Source organism: Hippoglossus stenolepis, chromosome 14 (assembly GCF_022539355.2).
Source record: "Hippoglossus stenolepis isolate QCI-W04-F060 chromosome 14, HSTE1.2, whole genome shotgun sequence".
Taxonomy (NCBI): Eukaryota; Metazoa; Chordata; class Actinopteri; order Pleuronectiformes; family Pleuronectidae; genus Hippoglossus; species Hippoglossus stenolepis.
The window spans coordinates 20,435,356-20,457,114 of NC_061496.1; the positions used below are offsets into that span (position 1 = coordinate 20,435,356).

Sequence of the window (21,759 nt, forward strand, 5' to 3'; positions counted from 1 at the left end):
TCAGCAGGAGCTTCTTCTGTCCTCCTGCAGTTATCTCCCTGGCTGTGAGGGTGTCATTTTGTTAGTAATTAAACTATCCATTAGATCAGTTTTGCAGGCGTTAAAGGAGCCGGACTCCTCACTTCATCCTCGGCTCCTTTCACAGCAGAAGCAGCTGAAAAGGAAATGTTCATAATTCTGACTGCAAAAAGGTTCTGCAGAGGAATCTTTGTTATAACAGTATGCATGGTGCGTAAAGCAAGAGAAGTATTGAGAGAGATTGCTGCAAAATGGGATGAGGAGAGAGGAGTAGTCTGGATGAAGCAAAGAGATGTAATGCAACAGAGGAGAATAGAAAGAGAGAGCGAGAGAGAGGTAAAAGGAGACAGAAAGCGAAATGGCGTAAAACGCTGAGTGCAGGGTGCGCTGCATGTCGGCGGGTATCAGGGGGAGTATTTGGTGGCCGGGAGCCAGTATGAGTGAGATGAGGGGAGGCGAGTGTGCAGAGCCAATAAATTACAGACCTTCAAGCCCCACTTTACATTAATGGAATGTGCAGCGCTGCTCTCTCCAGTCGGCCGCTGAGATTAAAGAGTGCGGAAATGGCTGTGGACAGGCTCTCCCTGGCCTTGGCTCTCTGTGTGATATGGGCCTTTAGAAACCCACAGAGTGGCCCTGTGGTGCACGGGCCCATGAAGCAGCGATGACTGTGCACGGAGATCCAGACGGAGCATTTTACTTATAATATCTGTTCCCGACAAAACCCACAGGATGTATTTGCTTTGTAATCGCAAGCAGTGAGCTTTGGCGCTGCAGAGCAAGAGAAGGTGGTTTTCAGAGCATCAGCAATAATGGTAGAAAATCCTCGCTTGGGTTGTTTATGTGAAATACTGTATTAAAGATCAGTTTCTTTGAAAGTGGATACACCGCGGTACACAGAAGATTTCTTCCAGATTATGTGGGATAAAGTGTGCGTGTATGAGAGAATGGCTGAAGCATATCCACCTAAACCCCGCTGCCTTTCACAGCCTCTAAACCCATTACCCCACCATTCATCTCTCAATTGAACTGTGCCACCGCTGTGTCTCTGCCTGTCTCCTGGTGGTTTTACACTTGTTTGATGGAATCAGATGCATCTGGGAAGATTCAATTAAAATGCTGTTGCCTTTCTTAACTACTTCTCATCGCTTGCATGTCTCCTGCCAGTCTTTTAAAGTGATTACACACAATTATTTCAATTAGGTGTCAGGAAGTAGTGCCATCATCATCAGACAGTAATCAGGTTGTGGTGGAGCAGTGGGAGACAGAAAGCGACAGTTCCCCTCATTCTCTTTCATTAAAGATGGAAGAAAACATCGCTGAGGGTCTTTCGCTTTTTTTTTTATTGTCCTCCTATTTTCACCATGTGGCTCACTTTTAGAAGTGCAGCATGAGACACGTTTGCACCCCCGTCAAGCTGTTCTCATCTCTGCTAATGAATGAAATCCATTTCTGGATCTCTTTCTGAAAGACGGGTGAAGATGAGGCATTGAGGGAGACTCAAAGGAAGACAATAGACCTCCTGTTGTCTCCTGGACAGAGTCGAATAGAGCAGCGAGAGAGAAAGAGAGATTATGCAAACGGCCTTCTGGCTATACTTTACAGTAGTGAGCAGTTATAATAACACGTGATTGGATTCCTCTTTTTTCTCTTATCATTTCAAATGTAATTCAAATTGAGACATAGATATTTATATCAAATATCACTTCCCTTCTCCTTTTTGTCTTTTAACTGTTGCTACCCCCTCCCCTAAAATCCACCCATCTATTAGCTGTATTCTTTCAGGGTTCCCAGAGGGTGTTGGAGCCAATCCCAGCTGAGATTGGGTGGGTTTATGGAATGGTTACACCCCAGACAGGTCAGCAGTTTAACACAGGCTGACGTGACCCGTTTTCTGAACTCCAGACATTATCCAGACTTTGCCTTTCACACATGAAGAACGCAGCAGAAGATTCCCCATGTCAGACATGTTCACGACAACAGGAAAATCTCTGGGACATTTAGGTGGGGGGGTGGTGCCTGGGTATATATGCAGGGGGCAGGACATAATGTATATATTCAAAGTGAATTCTCTACGCATTCTCTTTCTTTCTTTTTTATTCTTCCTACCTTTTGTCCATGAAAAGCAAAGTACATACAAAGGGGAAAAACTAACAAAGACTTCTTTATACTTGCTTCTCTATGTTCTCCCATGTAGTTGAGCAGGAGTTCATGAGGTGAGCTGGTTGGGATTGGTTACTGTGGTCTATGTTTCTGGGCCCTCGTGTGTATGTTGTCCTTGAGGAGCTGAATATCTTAAAGCAGCTCCCGTGGGACTAAGGTATGGTTACAGAGTGGGGCACTGTGTTGTGATAACAGAGGCTCTGCAGGAGGAGACACACACGGCATAATGAACAACCCACTGCCCACTGCAGCACACGTGGGGCACACAAACACGACTGTGTGTGTGTGTGTGTGTGTGTGTGCGTGTGCACATACATACAAACTCATATGCAAACACACATGCTTTCCCATAAATTGCCTGTTTTTCCTCTAATCCCGTCTTTCCCATATTGTATTATTTTCACACATCATAGGGGACAATACATGCAAACATGAAAGTGTGAACACACTATTCTGATGCAGCCCGGCACCCTGCAGCACATGCTTGGTTGCTTAGCTGAGGCCGCACTGACTGCATGTCTTACAGCAGCATCAGTATGCTAGGGGCATGGTCCTGTGTCTGCACCACTCTACCCCCCTTCGTCCACCTCTCCTTTATGCCTCCCTCTCCGTTCTGTCTTACCCCATCACTCTCTCACTCGACTGATCTCTCTCCCTCCATTCCTGATCCCTCCCTCTGTCAGCACACAGATTTGGTGCACACAGCCAGATTTGGGCTACCTAAGCTCCTGCGTATTCATCCCTTTACTGTTTTTATCCTCCTTATCTAATCTTTGAATTGTCTGTTTTCCTGTAGTCCCTCTCCATTCCACTCCTCCCTCCACTTCATCACTCCCTGCGCTCCATCCTTCAGTGCGTCTTTGCGTCACTGCTGGCTGCGCTTTTGGGTTTCGGGTCCAAGTGGGAGCTGCATGCTAGGCTAATTATACCATTATGATCCAGCCCTATTAGCTTATGTTGTTTTTCTGCTTCTTCTCTCTGTTGTATTGTAATCAGGGGAAGGGTCCATTAATTGCTCTGCTGATGGCTGTCATCATCCACTTTCCTGTATGTGTGACACAGAGGGGTTCTGTGTGTGTGTGTGTGTGTGTGTGTGTGTGTGTGTGTGTGTGTGTGTGTGTGTGTGTGTGTGTGTGTGTGTGTGTGTGTGTGTGTGTGTGTGTGTGTGTGTGTGTGTGTGTGTGTGCAGGTCTCAGCGGGTGTCTGATGGGAGGGTGCTCAAGTGTGGAGGACTCATCATGGGTTATTAGGAGCATGCAGGGGGGGCCATCAAGCATGTGAGATGGAGAGATAGTGGCAGCAGAGAGAGAGAAAGAGAGAGAGATGGGTAGGAGAGTTTCTTAAGAGGATTCTTAAAGCAAACTAGTGTTCGTCCTAAAGTGTGGCTTCAGAAGATACTCCCCCTCTGCCCGCTCCTGTCCTCTTCTTTAGCTTCACAATATACTTTTTGGGAGGAGATTGAAAAAACTTTTGTTTCATAAATGAAAATAATTGTGACAACTTTATCAAAGTTTTTAAAAGAATGGTCAAAACCGTCCTTACTTATTACAAGCTTTTCTGAAATCAGGACTGATAAAGACAAATCTTCACAGATGTCTGATGAATGATTGCTGGATTTCACAGTTATGAATAAAAGGGTGAACTTGATGAGATATTTAAATATATGAGTTTATTACAACATAGATCTGTCGACTGAGAAGATTCTTGGAGAATGTCCGATGCCAATGTGAGAAGTTGTGAGGCGATGTTTTTAACATGCAACATGCAACACACAACATGGAACTGAAAAAAATGATAAAATATACCAATACCTCAGGTTGAAAAAGAGGAGTCATACGTGTAGAAGATGCAGACGAAGCCCTGTGTCGATGTGTTGTGCACAAAAACATGTGATCAACCCCCGGGGACTTGATTGTTTAAATCCTGCCTCCTGCATGCTGCCCCACCCCTCACCTGAATGTTCCGGAGATTTTTCTGTTGTTTTGAACTCGTCGGACTCGTACAATCTCCTGCTGTGTTGTTCATGTGTGAAAAGCAAAGTATGGAGACAGTCCGGACCCCATTGTGCTGATATTCTCCGGAGTTCATGTCTTAAAACGGCTTAAGTAATAAATTGCCTGACAAGGACCCTATATTTTAATAATACAACTCTACAGCAGCTATCACATCAGCGTGGTCATTCTCTCAGCCGTTAGAAAGCTCAGTCTCTTTATACAATGGTTTTCACCTGCTCAGCTGAACCAGTCATGGCTACTAAATTGACTGTGACATTTAAAAAAAATGGCGGAGTGCTCCTTTAAGTAAATGTTTTTCTGTCGTAGAAATGTTTGTAGGATGAATGAGTGGTGTTATATGGTAATTGAAGAGGCTTCAAATGGTCCGACCATTACACTTAATCACATTAAACACATGCTGGCCTATATGTCAATGGTCACTGTTAATTTCCTGCACAGCATCATCACAGCACATGACGGCAGATGAGGCTAAAGTACAAGAATCTAGACATCCTCGTACGCCTTGATTAATTCATTTCATATTCTGCTTGCCTAGAATGAATGTGCCATTAATATTTAATATTACTCCACTTTTTCACCAGATTGCAACATGACTATAAAAGGGGACACGTAGTGGGGGTGCGTGTTTGGGAGGTTAGAGCGAGGGTAAGAGAGGAAGGCAGTGTGAAGGAGAGAGGGTAAAATCACATGTTTTGTAAATTGCATTGTTAATACTGTTTGTGCTTACCAGTAATGCTGATGTGATGCTTAAGTAATAGAAATAGAAGAAAAGAAAATTAGATTTGAAAGAGACGGGGAGAAAACAGGAGATGAGTGGAGTCGGGGAGGATTAGGAGGGAGGGAGGGAGGGAGGCAGCCTCTGCATTAGCATATGTAGTTCAGTGTGGGGGGTGAAATGTGTGCTGACACAGTGTATTGTTGTGCATCTGAGCAGCACAAGAATAAACACCGAGGAGCACCTCCAGCTTTATTTTCATGCCGTACGAAATGAGAATTCACTGTTTTCATTCAGGCCCAGACACTCCGTAGTGTTTGGAATACATCTTACACGTTAAACTCTACAGATTTCATATCACTTAATACAATCATAGAAAAGTTATTATCATTCATAATTGGAGCCTTTATTAAGTCTGCAGGAAGGCTGTGGGGTATTTATGGTGTGTATTACAATAATTTACCAGATTCACAGAGACACCATGATAACCCCCAACACACACATTCTACCATCTCCCTTTGAAAGCTTATATCGTAATTACACTCCACAGATCCTCCGTGTTTTCTATGAAGAAGGTGAGTGTGTGAACGCAAATGTCCGAGTGAGAGCCTTTGCAGTTTCTGCAAACTTTCACCGCCTGGCCTCCTAGTAAAAAGGACTGGATTCACCGCAAGCGAGTGCTGGTGTTGATGATGCTTCTAACACGCGACAAAAAATGTATAGCATCTCTCTCCATCCTGAGATATTGGTATTCTTCCAGTTTTTTCCACTTTTGTGTCCATCATTAGAAGCGTCATCAACACACCCACTTGCGCTCTGTGGATTTTCCTGCTGTATACTCACACGTTCTCACTCAGTCATTCTCCAGATATTTTACGAGGGGGCTAGCAGGAAAAACTTGAGAATGTCTGGAGCATTTGATTTGGACATTTGCATTGTCACATACACTCTGTATAACTTCAGGGGAAAGTCCGGAGTTCAGCGTATGTATGAGGGCAGCAAATGGTGGATCAACACACCGTAAATGTCAATATCACAACTTTGTTTTTACTTTCTCCCTCACGTGACATGTGCTTAGTGATCATTGGATCTTCATGCACTTAAAAAATGCACATGAATTTCCATGGGATTATGTGAACTGTGAATCTTCTATTTCCTCACTTGGAGGAAGAATGTGACTGAGCATGGCTCCGTGTGCTCCAGCTGCACTGCCCCTACAGTTGTTGCAGTAGTAGTATTGTGAAGGTGCATAATATGACGTAGGAGCCAAAGGGCAGATGGAGAAGTTAATTAGAGTCCGGGCCAGCCATCCCCACCTTCTGACCCATATCCACCCTCTCCCATCATCCCCCTCTCCTCATCTGTCATTCACAGTCCCACCACTGCTAACGAGCTTATTCTGAGCTCCTTGTTTGGCATACGTTATGTTCGTTATGTCCCCCCTTTCCTTCAGCAGAAAGAGGGCGATGGCTATTCGTTCCCACCATGTCTCCAATTAGATGCCCCTGTATTCATCCTTCTGTCAATCCCTCCCTCTTCTCTCTGTCCTCATTTCTCTCGTCTGCCAGTGTTGGAAGCAGGTTGTAAAACAGGCCGTCTTACTCAAATGGAGACAAGCCCTGCGGTCACCGTAGTTTTGTCACATTAGCCTCTTGATCAGCCTGTGTGTGGGTGTGCGTGCGCATGAGCGTGTGAGTGTGAGACATTAGCCTCGAAGTCACAGGTAATGATCTCATCTCTCCACTGGTGGCTAGAGCCCCCACCCCACACACACACTTGGACTTGGACACACTATCTTTGTGAGGACACTCATTGACAATATGCATCCCTAGTTCCTTACCCTTATCCTAACCTTAACCTTTACACTACCCATAACCTAAACCTTATTGTAAGCTAGAAGTGCACATACACACACTGAGAGGTAAGGTTGGTGAGCATTCGGTTCTCTAAAGGATGACCAGACCTCAAGAGTTCTCATCTGCATTTGTTTATTTTATATTTAGCAGGATTACACAAAAACTACTCAACCAGTTTCCATGAAATTCTTGGGAGGGGTGGGACATGACCAAAGGAAGAACTCATTAAAAATTCATGGATCTTGATGAAAACGATCAGGCTTGTTTATGGGAATGATATTAATGAGTGCTTGCAATTTGGTGCAGACCCAAATAGAAATCTGTATCTAGTAAATTTGAATGTAGTTTCTTAAGGGGACTGTTGGTGGAGGTATGGGCTCTACCACGTGTCATTTTAGTTGTTAATACTCTGCTGCCTCTTCTCTCCTCCAGGTGCATTTTCCTTCTTTGAGGAGAAGTGATATGGAAACCAGGTGTGGTGGCGTTCAGGTATGTTTAATATTTTGATAGCACACTGTCTTATGTTTCTCTGCTATTTGTTTTGTTAGTTGTGTTATCTTTTGTTCAAATGCTATTAACCTAAATATGGCTGTGTTTGAAATCACTATATGGTGCAATATTACCCTCTGCCATATTATTAAAGTTGCAAATTGTGCAAAATATGTTGCCCTCTATGATTTCCATGATGTAATTGATAGTGTTATCCTCGACATGGACAATTTGGACAGAGGATAAATCAGTTCACAGTGCAAATGGTTGCAGAGTGAAAACAAAAGTCAAATCTGCATCAGTCCTGAACACAAATGGAGAGAAAATAGAACAGAAACTCGCATTGAAGAGTGTTCTCCACAAATCACATAAATCACACAAAAACCACAGTGAAACAACAGAGAAACAATGTCAAAACAAACCAGGGGGCACTGAGGCAATAACACACAGCGGCTCGAGAAGAGCGCTGCAAACAGCAGTCAAAAACAGAAGCATGGAGAAACAATTTGTTAAAACCAGCTGACTTTGCATCAGCCCTTGCTTTTAGAAATCAATTCTGCGTTGTGAGACTAAATGACATCTTCCAAGTTTTCATTTGGTGTTGTTTCATTTAGAGTTCAACAGCATGTGATAGTACATTTGCTTAGCTTTGAATCATGCAGCTCATCCACCTGCTATCAGATCTGATGTTTTTTAGCTGGGAGCAGCCTCTCCAGCCCTCAGACACCTGACTGTGATGCTTTTATATTCCTGGCTCTCTATTTTTCTATTTATACCCACTGAGATGAGCAATGAGCCCAAGGCAGCCCTCACTCACCAGCCACGTAGACACAGGCGACACGGAAACACACTTCCCCCAAACACACACACACACACACACACCCACACACACACACACCACAAGTTAAGGCTGAGGTGGAGGTTAGAGTGTTTCATCAACAGTGTGTCTGACCATATGAACTAAAGTAATGCAGTGAGCTGAGTTGTCAAGCCTCAGAAAGCACATTGACGACTGGAGTTCCCGCTGCGTCCTTGCTGACAGCTGCACGGCGTCATAGGAAAAGTACATTTGCTGTGACCGAGATCTTGCTCATTCTGTGTTCTGTGCAAACATGGAAATGTGATAAAACAGGAGACTCAAGAGCGTCTTGGCAGAGTCAACGAGAGACGCACACTGTAGCAACACTGACAGTAATTGGGCTGATTTAATGAGGCTATGGGATATTCCGTTGGTAGCTCTGATCAAAGCAATAACGTTAAATATTTTTAAACGTGACAACTCAAGTTTAATAAGAATTTAAAAACTCACTTGACTTTTTTCCCTAATTCATTACCACAGAAGTAGCAGGAGCGAGCGAGTGTGCAGGTCAGACCTGACGCCACATGAGAAATCTGTTTGGCATCGGATTTTTTTAAAGCTGTAATTAACTCCAGCAATCAGAAAACAATTAGCAGTGAGCAATTAATTCTGCATGGTTTTTGTGGCCTCAACTACAAGTTGAGGTTTTTTACATTAAAAACATGCCTGCACTTGTATACCTGCGCATATCTACACATACAGACCGGCACGCACAGACAGAGAAGAAATGGAGCTGGAGTACTACTGTGTAACTGAACCAGTTAAAAATGAATGAAGAAAACATCCAGCAGAAACAGCCCATGCTGCATAATTTACAATGTTGAGAAAACACTGAAACTGTGTCAGTTTGACTGGTTCCACCTCCTTTGCCCTCTTTTGCTCTTTCTCCGCCTCCCAGTACTAGCAGCATCCCCCTCTTTTCCCGCCCAACACACACACACACACACACACATATACGTACGTAAACATAAATTCGCACAAACCTTTCCTAACCTCTACTTGAGTGATGCAGAGTTAAACGGAGGTCGAGCAGGGTCACTATTCTAACTCCTCAGTCCAATCGAGCAGGAGTTATCCAGGAGGAGTATAATGTAGTTGGTTTTACGTGTCATAATCATATCTTTTTCACATCCATGAAATGAGGATGAATCAATGACTCATACATTGTCTGTTACTCTACTGTGGATATTTTTTTTACAGATATTTTCTCCTCAGTTTTAAAAACAAAATCCTGTCCACACAACCTTTGTCTTACAAAAGAACACAAAATGACAAATGCTCAAATAAGCATGCGAGGCCAGTAGGTGGCGATAAAGTTTTGCATTAATGATCCAAATGTCAAAGAATGCTGTGGTTCAAGTAATATAAGGCAAGGTAGACGCCCGTGAATGCCATTGATGTGGTTCACTGATGCTAAATGTAGCTGCAAACTTGTAATTAGAGCTAGCGTTGCTAACCGTACGTAGAGAAACCGGTATATATCCGCTGTTGCTGTTGTCGTTTTTGTTGCATGCTGAATACACAAAGCAACAGTGGGCATGCACGAAGAAAGCTGTTACATCATAGCATGTTCACACAGATACACACGAACCAGAGTTTTTGAAAATCTGCTATTTTAAAGTTGTTTGGAAAAATCCTGTTTTAGTGACATAAAATGCAGTGAGGCTGAAACGCTGAGGAAAAAATATTTGTTTTGCACAAATATAATGTTGCCACATGGCTGTTACATGATTCATTGAGGTAATATCTGCTTTTCTTAATCCATTCTCGCGTCCTATGATGTGCCCCACAGGATATCTAACACCTTAAATAGAAACTGAAAGAACGGAGCACAGAGGAAGCTCAATGACCTAGATGTCTTGTATTTTTCGCTGTGGTGGAAAGCAGCTTGGATTTAGAGAGAATGGCATTCAAGCTTCATCTAGGGAACAATACTTCCTGCCCCAACAAGACTATTGTCTAAAGTAGAGACACTACTGAATCCGCTGGGGGAAACTTATCTTAATTGATCTCACAACATCGTGTGCAGCCCATCTCGACCACAGAGATAGTGTCTGTGTTTGTGTTTGACAGGTTCTCTTTGAAACAAGGGTCAACTTGATGTAAGAAAATGCCTCACTCTGTGAACATCAGACTAAAGTTAAGTCTTTACCACATGTTTTTGGATACTTCTATGCTTATGATGTATGTGGAAGTCAGTTTTCAGTTTTTAGAAAGATGCTGAAACGCCACCAGCTTCATAGAGAACACTCTGTTACTGCTCTGTAATCGACATGTGGAGGGACAGAAAAAAGAAAGCAAATATTCTTACTTTATTTTTACATTGATGTGTTGTGTTCTGACCACATGTTCCAGGGAATGTCTAATCTGAGTTTATGTTTTGGCACCAAAGTAAGCATATAAATAAAAAGGCAACAAAAGGTAGGAGCAACACACCTGCTCATTCTATGGTTTTGTAATTTAGATGTATATTATATGAAAGTGGAGATTGTAAATTGCAGATTTTGCAGAAGCAGTCTTATCGTTTGGCAGTGGAATGGGGGTTGTGTGGCCAGAGGGACCTACAGACAACTCAAAACGTTTAATAATTGTATCCTATTTTCTAAGAAACAGACCTTTAAAATGTTTCACTGAGTAATTTCCATTCCCTTCACTGTTTAAACACGTTTTAGATTTATTTTCCTCTTGTAGCTCTCATTTTGATCTGAAAATTAGTTTCAGTGAAAACTGTTTTCTTGGAAAAGAAAATCAAGTTACTAATGTTGCTGCCACTGTCGTCACCACTGCCTCCTGTTAATCTGTTCCCTGCTAATAACCTCATTTAATTACTTCTCACACACACAGTATATGTCTATTATGGTACATGCACACATTCAGAAAATACAAATTATGTATATGATTAATGTATTTGTGTGGTTTTTTTTGTCTAATCTTTTAAACCCACAACCATAATTGTCTTTCTAAACCCACTGGAGCCACATAGAGCCTGCTATATGTACAGCTGGTGGCAAATGGCTGCTTTTGTAGTGTATGTAAAACCACTAAATCTACACAGCATCACATTACTATCAAGTTATCAGAAATAATCTTTCAAACACTTGGTGCAACACTGCTGCAGCTGCACCCTTTAATTCCCCTCTGATCAGAAGGAAACTGATGTATGCACGTTCACGCATGTTCCCACACGTATGAAACGTGTTAATGAAATGTGATGGATTCTCCCAGAGGCAAAAGCCCTCAGAGTTACACATACTGATAAAAACATAAACATGTATGAGGTTTCAACGGAGCACATCTTTATATCTAATTCCCTAGCGTGTTAACACACACACACACACACAAACACACTCACTAGCTCCGCTTCCCTTAAACCAACTGCGCACAAGTCAACCTGCCACCTAGATATAAGTCGAGATCATCCTAAGTCATCTCTGCCACTCTGTCTTTTTTCAGTTTAGTCACATGAGAATGCAGGAAGAATGATCTGTGGCTTTGTCAAAACTCCACTCATAACTCCATCTCTTTGTTTGTTTTCAGATTCACTATATTGTCTCTCACCTACATCATCTCCCCCATGCTCTTTTACGCTCCTCACATCTGTCACACACCTAATATCCTGATGCATCTGAGTTATTGAAGAGTAGCATAGTAGCATTGATAGATATGGTCCTGCTGTGATATTTCATCTATTGGGGGGGGGGGCTGTTCCATCTGCCTCATGCCTTCCTTCACTTTCACTCATGCACAAACGACGCCCTGGTGTTTGCAGCTAAATAAGCAGTGTGGGATATAAGTAGGTGAGACGGGTCACTGTGCACTTGTCTGTGCATGTGGGTCAAAGTTAATCTCATTATGGTTTAAATGTAACACTCAAATTCACCTCCAGACATATTGATGCTTTTACAAAGGAGACCGTCATTTACATACTGTCGTTTACAGGCGTCAACTCAGTTTGATCACATTTGAAATTAATGTACATTGTGAGCCATTGACACATTTCTAAAAATACCAAAAAAAAATGATTGAAAAGAAAACAAAGTAATCTACTCACCTGATCAATACATGTCAATCCTACACAGTATATCAAGATAGATGTCATTACAGCTCCCTAAAAGGGAAGGCAACGCATCTTGATTGCCGCCTGGTGGCTGGCTGCACTATAGGTCAGAAATCCTGCCTCCTCCATGTCAGCAGATGGGACATGGAGCAAACCAAAATTAAAACGAACATGTCAAATAAAGTTTTCTCAAAGATGGTTTCCATCATTATAGGTTGTTCTTATGGATGTATGTCCAAGTGTTCATTATACCCGTAAGTTTGTTTTGAATTAGTAATTTGATGCTAGAAAAAGGTTTGCTAATCTTAAGAAGAACCGAGTCTATCAGATGGCAGGTAACTGGATATACATGCTGCGAATGAATAAATAAAACGTGTGTGTGTGTGTGTGTGTGTGTGTGTGTGTGTGTGTGTGTGTGTGTGTGTGTGTGTGTGTGTGTGTGTGTGTGTGTGTGTGTGTGTGTGACAATTGCAATGTCTTTCCTGCTACAGAGGAGCTGCTGTTTGTTAAATCTTACAATTTCTGCACCTCATCAAAATCTTCAACTAGCGCTCCAGGTTTTATCCCTCAGTATCCAGTCTTTTTTTAACCTTTATTTATTCAGGATAGTTTACGGATAAGGCTTATTGTCCACTTTGTAAAGGGAAGGATTCGAGCTTTGGATTCTCTGTTGTTCATATTTGACCTCCTATCCTAATATGTTTGTTCAGTTTAAAGCATGGGTCATATTAAGTTATTAAACACATGTATAGCACTACCCTTGATGCAATGGTTGGAGCGGCTTCTCTTTGGGGAGGCGTCTGATGTCAGATGGTAGTGATGATGGTATAGCTGGTTTTCCAGGTTTGGTTCTGGTCAGTTTTGAGTGGCATAGTCATTTTTAAAAACAGCTGCTTACAGAGACTCCCCTGCATGTCTCTGGACCTAGATGCAGTTTATAGAGCTGGAGCGGAGGCAGGTTGCAGCTTCTTGTTGCTTTGCAGCTCAATGATTTCCTGTTTCAGGTTGTCAGGCACATCAGCTGCTTCCACATTAAACAGCTTAACAAAGATGCTCAGTTCCTTTTGTTCACTTTTCATGTCCCGAAACCTCTCGCCAAATGCCTGAAGGAAAGCAAACCCACCAATGTATTCAGATGTCATACAAGGCTTTTGTTCTCTTGGAGTTGGAAAATGCACAAACAAAATCAAACAAATCCTCACTTTTGATAGTGTCAAGCATATCTTACAGGGACAGTAATTCACAGCGTGTATTTAACTTGGCAGTGATCCCACGAACAAAAAATGACTACTGTGTTATTTCTTATGTCTTTTGTTTTATCACAGGCCAGAGACAAAAACTAGAAAATTCTTGTGTTGTCCTTCAGTGATTTTCAATATGTTGGAACATATCAGTGAAACACTCTGCAATGTTTTTTCAAGACAAACTGGGACTTTGGAGTCATTTTTCACCTCGGCAGTAGCAACAAGACTCCTTCACAAATTCTTCTTCTGAATGAGTTTTCAGCTTATTGGCTTTCAGCTACCTCACCAGAGAAACTCGCCTGTGTTACAGTGTCTCCGTCAGAATGTGTGTTTCCATCTGTAATGACGCTCGAGATGGGCCTTTTTCATCACTTCTTCACAGGTACACAGGTTTAGATATAACAGCAATATATGGGTCTTGGTTTGCTGACAGCCATGCAGCCAGAGGGGATCATCCTGAAGGACATATTACTAGATTCTTAACTATGCCAAGGAGGTTTATTTTCAGGTTTATGAAAAAACTACTAGATGGATCACTACGAGACTCAATGTGGTATGGGTCACAGGAGAACCAATTACATTTTGGTGTGGATCCTGATCAGTGGGCAGATCCAGGATTTCTTTTTCCACTTTCTTTTAACATTGCAAGTGTCTTTTTCAACATTTCCGTTGATTTGTCAGAGAATGATTCATGGATCTTGATGAAAAAAATGTGGTTCATTGAGGGGACTGATATTTATGAGTGAATGCAATTTAGTGCAGATCCAAATAAAAATCACATTGCCATTCTAGTTATTTTATTTATTTCACTGCAGAAAAATAATTGCTGTCTTGATTTTGTTCTATTCCTGGAGCCGGAGGTTCCCCAGCCTTGCTTTACAGATTGATGCTCGAAATGTTTCATGCTATGTGGCTTTAGGTTTTAACTAGGCTCACTTTATGTCAAATGATGATTGCACTGTCATATACGAGCCCACTGTACTGCCCCTACAGTAGCTCAGCAGTGCAGAGCTGTGCTCAGGCAATTAGAGTGCTGCCTTTGTTGCCTTTAACGAGTTTGACCCGTTTTGCTGATAATATGCAGAAAATTCCATTCTGTCTCCTCTTCCCTGTTTTTCTCTCTCTGTCTCTTGTCTCTCTGTCTGTCCCGATCCTTTTCTTTTTTTTTTATCCTCTAGCTTTCTCTCTGTCCCTTTCTCTGCATATGTGTGAATTAGAGGAATCCTAATCCTGTGAAACAATGTTCTGTGTGAATAGTACGATGGAGCTGACCTTCACGTTCTCACTGGAGATAAGTTCCATCTGGACGTTCTCATGGATTACCCAAAAGAGTCATGTGTGTGTATGTGTCTGTAAAATGAAAAAAGTGCTGTATCAATGCGACTCATTCAGGTGTGTCTCTATGTAACTGGCATGTGTATGTGTGTGTGTCAGTTTGTGAGACGTGAGACGAGAGAGAGAGAGGGAAAGCTGCTGACGTGCACACATGAGCATCCAGGAATTATCTGTTCAGCCAAGCCGAGACAGGCACACAGAGAGCGTGTGAGAGGAGGAAGGTGAGTGAGAGATAGATACTGAGGGAGGGAGATAGACGGGAGGCCTCTGCACAGATAGAGAGGGTAAACTACAGATACACAGGTCGGAAAACAGAGCAAGGAAGGAAGAGATGGTGGGAGGAGAGAGTGGTGGGACACTTGGGAGGAAGGACAGTGACCCTGCTGGGTTTGTCAGAGTGATGGAGGTGGTGTGATGGAGGAAGAAACGAGGAGCAAGAAGTTTATTGAGATATTTAAAGTAGATCAGATAAGACATGAAAAGATGAACTTCAATAATCTGATTGGAGGAAAATGTTCATCCTTACAGCAGAAGCAGAACATAGTTAAGACAGAGAGAAAAAGTATGAGATGTAAGATATTGTTGTGTACTTTTTACTTTAAGTATAGTATTGCACATATGTCAAGTCATGGTTAGAGAAAGAAAAGTTGTATGTGTGTGTGTCAAAAATGTAAATAAATAGGTTTCAGAGTACTTGTAGAACATATAAATAATATTGATGTTTCTTACAACTTTGAGGAAAGCAAACCTCAACATTTGTGCTTACAACCACAAGATTTTAACAGAATAAAGTCAGTGATCAACTTGTCACTCATGCTCATAACTTAAATGTATCCTATAGCACTGTGGATAACACATCTAACCAGTGATGGAGACAAACTGAGTCAATAGACGTTCAGACTGTTGGTGGGGGCACGTTGCTTGAGCTATAAGAGAGACATTGATCCACAAAGCCTGATAATTCATCTCCCTGTTTTTATGCTGATCCGATGCTTTAACACTTAAGTTATTACAACATCCATCTTTTTATTCTCAGCCTCAGTGATAGCCGTAAATATCCACTCACAATACAAAGTAATCTGCTTTGCATGTGAACTTTGTATTTGATTGGTCAATGCAGTGCCTTGTCAAATGACGATGCATTGTGTTGTGACAAGAGTTTAAGCAGGACCAGCTCTTTAGTGGAATTATTTATTTTCCTTTTTAACTTGTTGACTGGTGATTGTTTGCAAGCAAATACTTTGTTTGATTTATCTCGAGAGCTGTTTATCTCAACTCTTTCACGCTTGGCATGTGTATTGGAAAAGGTTCCAAGGTAGTGCACTTTCAAAGTTGTGTGATTTGGGCACGTGATACATTCAATATTAATATACGTTTGAATAAACAGGCGATCAGCGCTCTGCAGCAGCGGCAGCTGGGAGTCATTAGCAGTGAAAAGCCCTCACTTGACCCTTACCCTCATGTCAGCAGTGCATTAATGACAACGCACACGATCATGACAACGGCAACAAATGATTCCCAGATCAGCGTTTTGTGGATCAAGTCTCATAGCCAGTTTCTACCCCCTGCAGCTCAATTACTGCAGCTCACTTTCACAGTTTCAGAAAGAAAGCTGCAACCAGCATCCCCACAGGCCAAGCAAACAGCCCATTTAAAACAAGCAGGTTTAGAAACTGGCTGTACTGTATCATCCGATTCATCTGCCTCCTTGACAAACACTCCACCACTGAATCTTGTGTCTTGAACCAACTTTGAAACTAAACCTACATCCCTGTCGGAACGTGGAAGAAGAGGAGGTTTAGTTAGATGACTGTTGTGTTCCTTCCAGTCTTTGCAGAGATCAGAAGAATTGTGTCCACACTGAGGATCCTTAAACCCCCCCCGACAGTAACACTCCACATCCGGATAAGAGGAAGATCTGAGGCGAGGGAAGTGCAGGAGGAGGTGCAGGGAGGGAAAACTGAAAGGAGGAAATGTGGATTGAAGGGGATTAGAAGAGGTTAAGGTATAAGGGGGAATTCCGGAAGTGCGTGAAACACAACATTGGCATGGTTCAGTCTCAAATCCAAATGTTCTTTTTCAGTTCTAGGTATGTAAAGCCTCTAAGAGTTTTCCTGGTATTTTCTAAATATTGTTTCATAGTTGTGGAAAGTTACATCTGTTCCCACTCGCGGATCAAGCCGGTCAGACACCATGGTGAGTTCCCCAAGTCTATGACTCACACATTGATGTGTACGGACTGCACGACTCAACTGCAGGTGGTGAACCAATCAATGGTGTCTGCTGAATGACTGGGTGAAGGCTGCAGCATGACTACTGCTTACGTGCATTCATGACTCAGAGAGTGTGTGTGTCAGCGTGACAGTGCAAGTGGGTTGATGATGTCCAGCTTTGGACAGCACAGTCATCCTTTAACAGCCTCTAAACTACAACTTCCACATTCTGTGATTCAGTCATGCTCAAGTTTGATGACGTCTCCTCCACAACTTTTTTTTTTCAAACTTAAATCCCTCCATCCATCCATCCACCCCTCCTCCTCCTTCTCCCACTCTCTCCTTCTTTCATCTCGTCTTGCTCATTATAGTTTTGTTAACATAGGCTACATCCTCTGTCTCCCTCTTCTCCCTCTTCTCCCTCCTCACCCCCCCTGCACTCCCACTCCTTGAAAGCTGGAAATCAGGACAGTTCAGCAGAGGAGGGGTTAAGAGGAACCCGGCCTCGTGATTGGCTGCCGGCCGGCGGTCTGAACCAGCCTACAGAAAAGAGGTAACCAGGCAACCTCAGAGAGGGAGAGAGAGAGGGTGAGGAAAGGAGAGGGGGCAGAGGAGGAGAGAGGAGGGGAGAGAGAGAAAAAAACGCGCTGAAAGAAGCCTGGCATAGTTTTGTGGGGATCGTGGAAGAAGATGTAACGAAGCTCGGAAGCGCTCTCCCAGGGATGGAAAACTGGATTAGTGTCCCTGCTGAAACCCACTGTGGATGTGTGAGCGGACCAGCAGGAGATGCGGGGCAACGAGTGGATTCTAAAGCCTTGTCACAAAATGGGAACTAACTGCTCGTTTTCGCTGTAGTGCAAAGGTAAGTGAACAGCCTGGGACGGATTGGGTCCCGTGCACGGGGGGGGCGCGCGCGCGCGGCGTGCACTTTGAGATTGGTGTGTGATAGTTGGAGCAGGCCGGTCTGAGCTGAGAGGAGCCTGTGGATTCACTGTTTGGTCACTGCAATGAATTATCCAGCGCTGCTGCTGCTGCTGGTGCTGCTGGTGCAGCTGGTGGTGCATCGGGATTTCTACTGTGTGTGTGTGTGTGTGTGTGTGTGTGTGTGGGGCGGTTGTGGGGGGAGTGACCCCCGCAATGAAGTAGTGGTCGGGGGCTCTACGTGTGTGTGTGTGAGTGAGAGAGAGATGTTAGGCGGGAGGAAAGACAGTGGTTTGGTGCATTCTGCATCTGTCTCCTCAGTGCGTGTGCGTGTGCGTCTCAGGGCGTCCTTCTGCCGGAGATCCACATGTATTCACGTAATGTCATGAAAACCACGTCAAGTCTTTAGCATTTTGCCACTTGATAGTGTGTGTGTGTGTGTGTGTGTGTGCGTGTGTGTCTGTCTGTTTGCTTGCCTGCCCCATCCTTTCCTTATCTCTCCCGAGTAAACTGGATGTTTTCACACACTTATCACAATGGCTTATTCTATTTAAGTATTTTTTACAACTGTGCGACCTGACACCTTTGGAAACTGTATTTCACGCGTCTTTACGCAAGGAGCCGCATTGGTTTAGTAGAATGTCCCTGGTGTGTGTGGGGTTCAGTCCACTTCAGGGGTTTGGCTCTCAATGGGAAAGAGGTGAAGTGAAGTGCAACTCGCTACAGTGGAGGCTGCGAGGGTGCTGATGAAGTGTTAGTGTAGGAGTAGTCAATGGTGTGTGTAGGCTATAGCAGGTTCTCAGTCACTGGGTTTGGGTTGATGGAGAATGTGAGTGTGTGTGTGTGTGTGTGTGTGTGTGTGTGTGTGTGTGTGTGTGTGTGTGTGTGTGTGTGTGTGTGTGTGTGTGTGAGAGAGAGGGAGGGAGAGTTGAATGGGCGACCCGGTCAGTTTGCTTTGGGGGGCTCAGGCTTCTCTGCAGCTAAAAGCCGCATTAATCATGAGGCTGTGGTGCTCTGCAGACCCTCACTCTCTCCTCTCTCCTCTCTCCTCTCTCTGGCTGTCATGCACACAACCTGCATCAGTTGAATTCATATGGCGTACGTGTTGTGTGCTTATGGATGTGAATATTCATGTGTGCGTGTTTTAAAATGTGCGAAAAATCCCTATTTCTGATTCGGGTTTTTATCACAAATGCAAAATCTGTGCATCACTCACAAGCTTGACAGGTGTAAACCAACCACCAGCATGTGTGTGTCTCAGTATCCTTACTCAGCAGCTTTGACTCTGAGGAAGGCTACTGTCAATAACTGGAGTACTTCCAATTCCTCACACTTTATAGCTATTTTTTACTCCATGTCAGAGGGAGACATTGCTCTTCTTACGCCACCATATGTTTGATCTGTCAGTTGGCCACACAGTAGATTCAGAATTTACACATCAAAGACACATTTACATCATGGAAATGCAACAATATGAGTCTATTTTCAGACCTTTTACAGCTTTACAATACTTCTTGTACAGTACTTACAGTATTAATACATTTATTTTCAATTAGTTGAAGTACATTTTACAACCGTTACTTATTTACATCAAGCTGTAAAAGTAGAAGTTGAGTGCAGGCTAATTTATTTGTAGTTGCTTTAATCTAGGAGAAGGATTTGAATAGTTTTTCCACTGCTGCCAAACAGACCTCTTACTTCTGCCTGTATGGGCCCAGCAGGCGACTGCAGGTCGTCATAGAAACCCACACAGTATTGTGTGGAAACTCTCAAAGAAAAAAGGCTCTTTCAATCCTCATCTCCGTCTGCTCCGTCTTCAGCCTCCTTTTTCCGATTTGCCTCCTCTTTCACTTTGCACGACCCAGCCCGCCTCTTGCAATTTATGTTTATCCAGCGGGGTCCGGTTTCTACTGTATAGCTGCAGACAATGCTCCTGAATGAACTTGGGACTAAGTCTTGAAACAGAAAAGATCTCTGTCAGGCTGCTTAGTTTTGACATCAAGAAATCCCTGCAAGCTGGAGTTTCCCGTTCCTTTTTCCTAAAGCTTTTCACAACCTTCGCCTTGTAACTCTGAGTCTGTATCTCAGTTGGAAACATGTTGTACTTCTGATAGCAAGAAAGCCTTTCACACAAAATAGTTTTATGCTCTACAGAAACTCATCTGACGCCATGTAAATGTCTGCATAAAAATGACAAGCTGTAAAGAAGCCTTTTCTTGAGCTGTCAGCTGTGCACAAGTTGGACTAATGGCACGCCTACTTTAAAAGTAAGGGTGGCCATTGAGCACATGTAGCTGTACTGGGCTTTGGTTAAACGTGTCCCATGGAAACCAGAGGATATGATCACAACTGGGTTTTGGTTCAGGTTCTTCAGGTGTATGTAGACCAGAGGTTCTCATTTTTGTCTCAGCCACAAACCCCCCCCCACAAGACAGAAAAGAACCCATTATTTATTTTTTACACTTCTATATGCGAGAGAACAATATGAGTGAAATGTCTTGTATTAAAAAATATTTTCACCATGTCAAAACAGAATACCCAGATTCATTTTAGTGGATTAATCTGTAAACGTGTTACGGACCCCCAGGCAGTGTGCCATGGACGCCCAGGGGTAATCACACCCCCCTTTGAGAACCGATGGCGTAGACCACAAGCTGTCATTGGGCCCAGCAGGACAAAGAGACACTGTATTTTTAATCATCCAGCATGAATGTAAGAAATTACTGACCACCATAAAGTTTAAACAGCATATAATGGTCAGATTCCTTCTCGTAAATGATTTCCACATTTGTTTTACTGTAACCTTATCAGTCATGTAGCTGAATACTTTACTGTGGCACCCCGGTGACACTTGTTGCTATGGATACAATTCAACGCCACAGTAAATATACAGCCTATTCAAGTTACCTGCTCGGCTCGATGCTGGCTGCGTCTCAGTGGCATTTCTTTAAATTAGCTGAGTACAAAACAATGAGCTGGCAGCTGCAGCCACATAAACGTGTGCCTGAAGATAACTAATATTCACCAAGTCCCCTGCCTTCCTACTGTCTCCTCCTGTTTGAACCCAGATTCACTCGCTCTGGAGTCGATTTTGTTCTGGTTTGTGTTTTAATGAACAGTTCCTCAAATTAGACAAGTCGATGATACTTTTTTTTTTAGGTCAGTTACATTTTTCTTGTATATGTTAAACACCCCCACTGAGGTTATATTTCAGTCAGCTCCTTGGTGAACGTCCCAAATGCAGATTCCACTAAAACTGCATATTTAGCTCAGAGATTAATTGTTGTATAAAATAGATTTATGTTTGACTTTCTCCTTCAGCAGTGTGTACTTTTACAGTGGGCTCTACAATCCTGTCCCTCCCATTAGCAGGGAAATTGTGTCCAAAATGAAAACATGCAGTCAGTGTTGTTCTCCTTCATCTGTAATTATACGACTTCCTCTTCCTCAGGCCTTATTTGTGCTACCTTTTCTCCCCTCTTCTCTCTCACTCTGTTGTACTAGGGGTGGGTGTCTCCACACAGCTCTGATTCATGATTGGACCAGGGTTGATTTCTCATCACCGTGAGCCAAAGATGCTGCAAAAGCACTCATCTTTACTGTAACCTCCTCTTTAATCTTCTTTAATGTGCGTCACCGTCAGAGGTAGATTTCTTTCAGAGAAGAGGAAATCACAGGGAAATCTATAACCATCCTGCTGAGGTATTTTAAACATTTTCAAACATGTTAAATATCAGTATTTTTTCAGTGGGGGAGCCACCGTTACAGAAAGAGAGGAAAGAGGAGGAATTGACTGGCTCTTGGCTGGCTGCCCTTCCCATTGATCCACATTCCTTGTGTGTGTGTGTGACATTCTCTCAGATATAATTGGCAC

At 43.0% G+C, this 21,759-nt stretch overlaps 1 protein-coding gene across 12 annotated transcripts in view; it reads left to right on the plus strand.

Moving 5' to 3' along the window:
- Positions 1 to 21,759, plus strand: part of dab1a (DAB adaptor protein 1a) — a 208,385-nt gene that overhangs the window by 116,501 nt on the left and 70,125 nt on the right. For 11 of the 12 annotated variants that reach the window (XM_035177354.2, XM_035177357.2, XM_035177362.2 and 8 more), the window contains exon 1: positions 17,521 to 17,826. The gene's annotated coding sequence lies outside the window, so the exon portion shown is untranslated. Of the gene's footprint in view, positions 1 to 7,199; positions 7,257 to 17,520; positions 17,827 to 21,759 lie in introns of those variants that run through there. The other variant, XM_035177355.2, reaches the window with a different exon arrangement.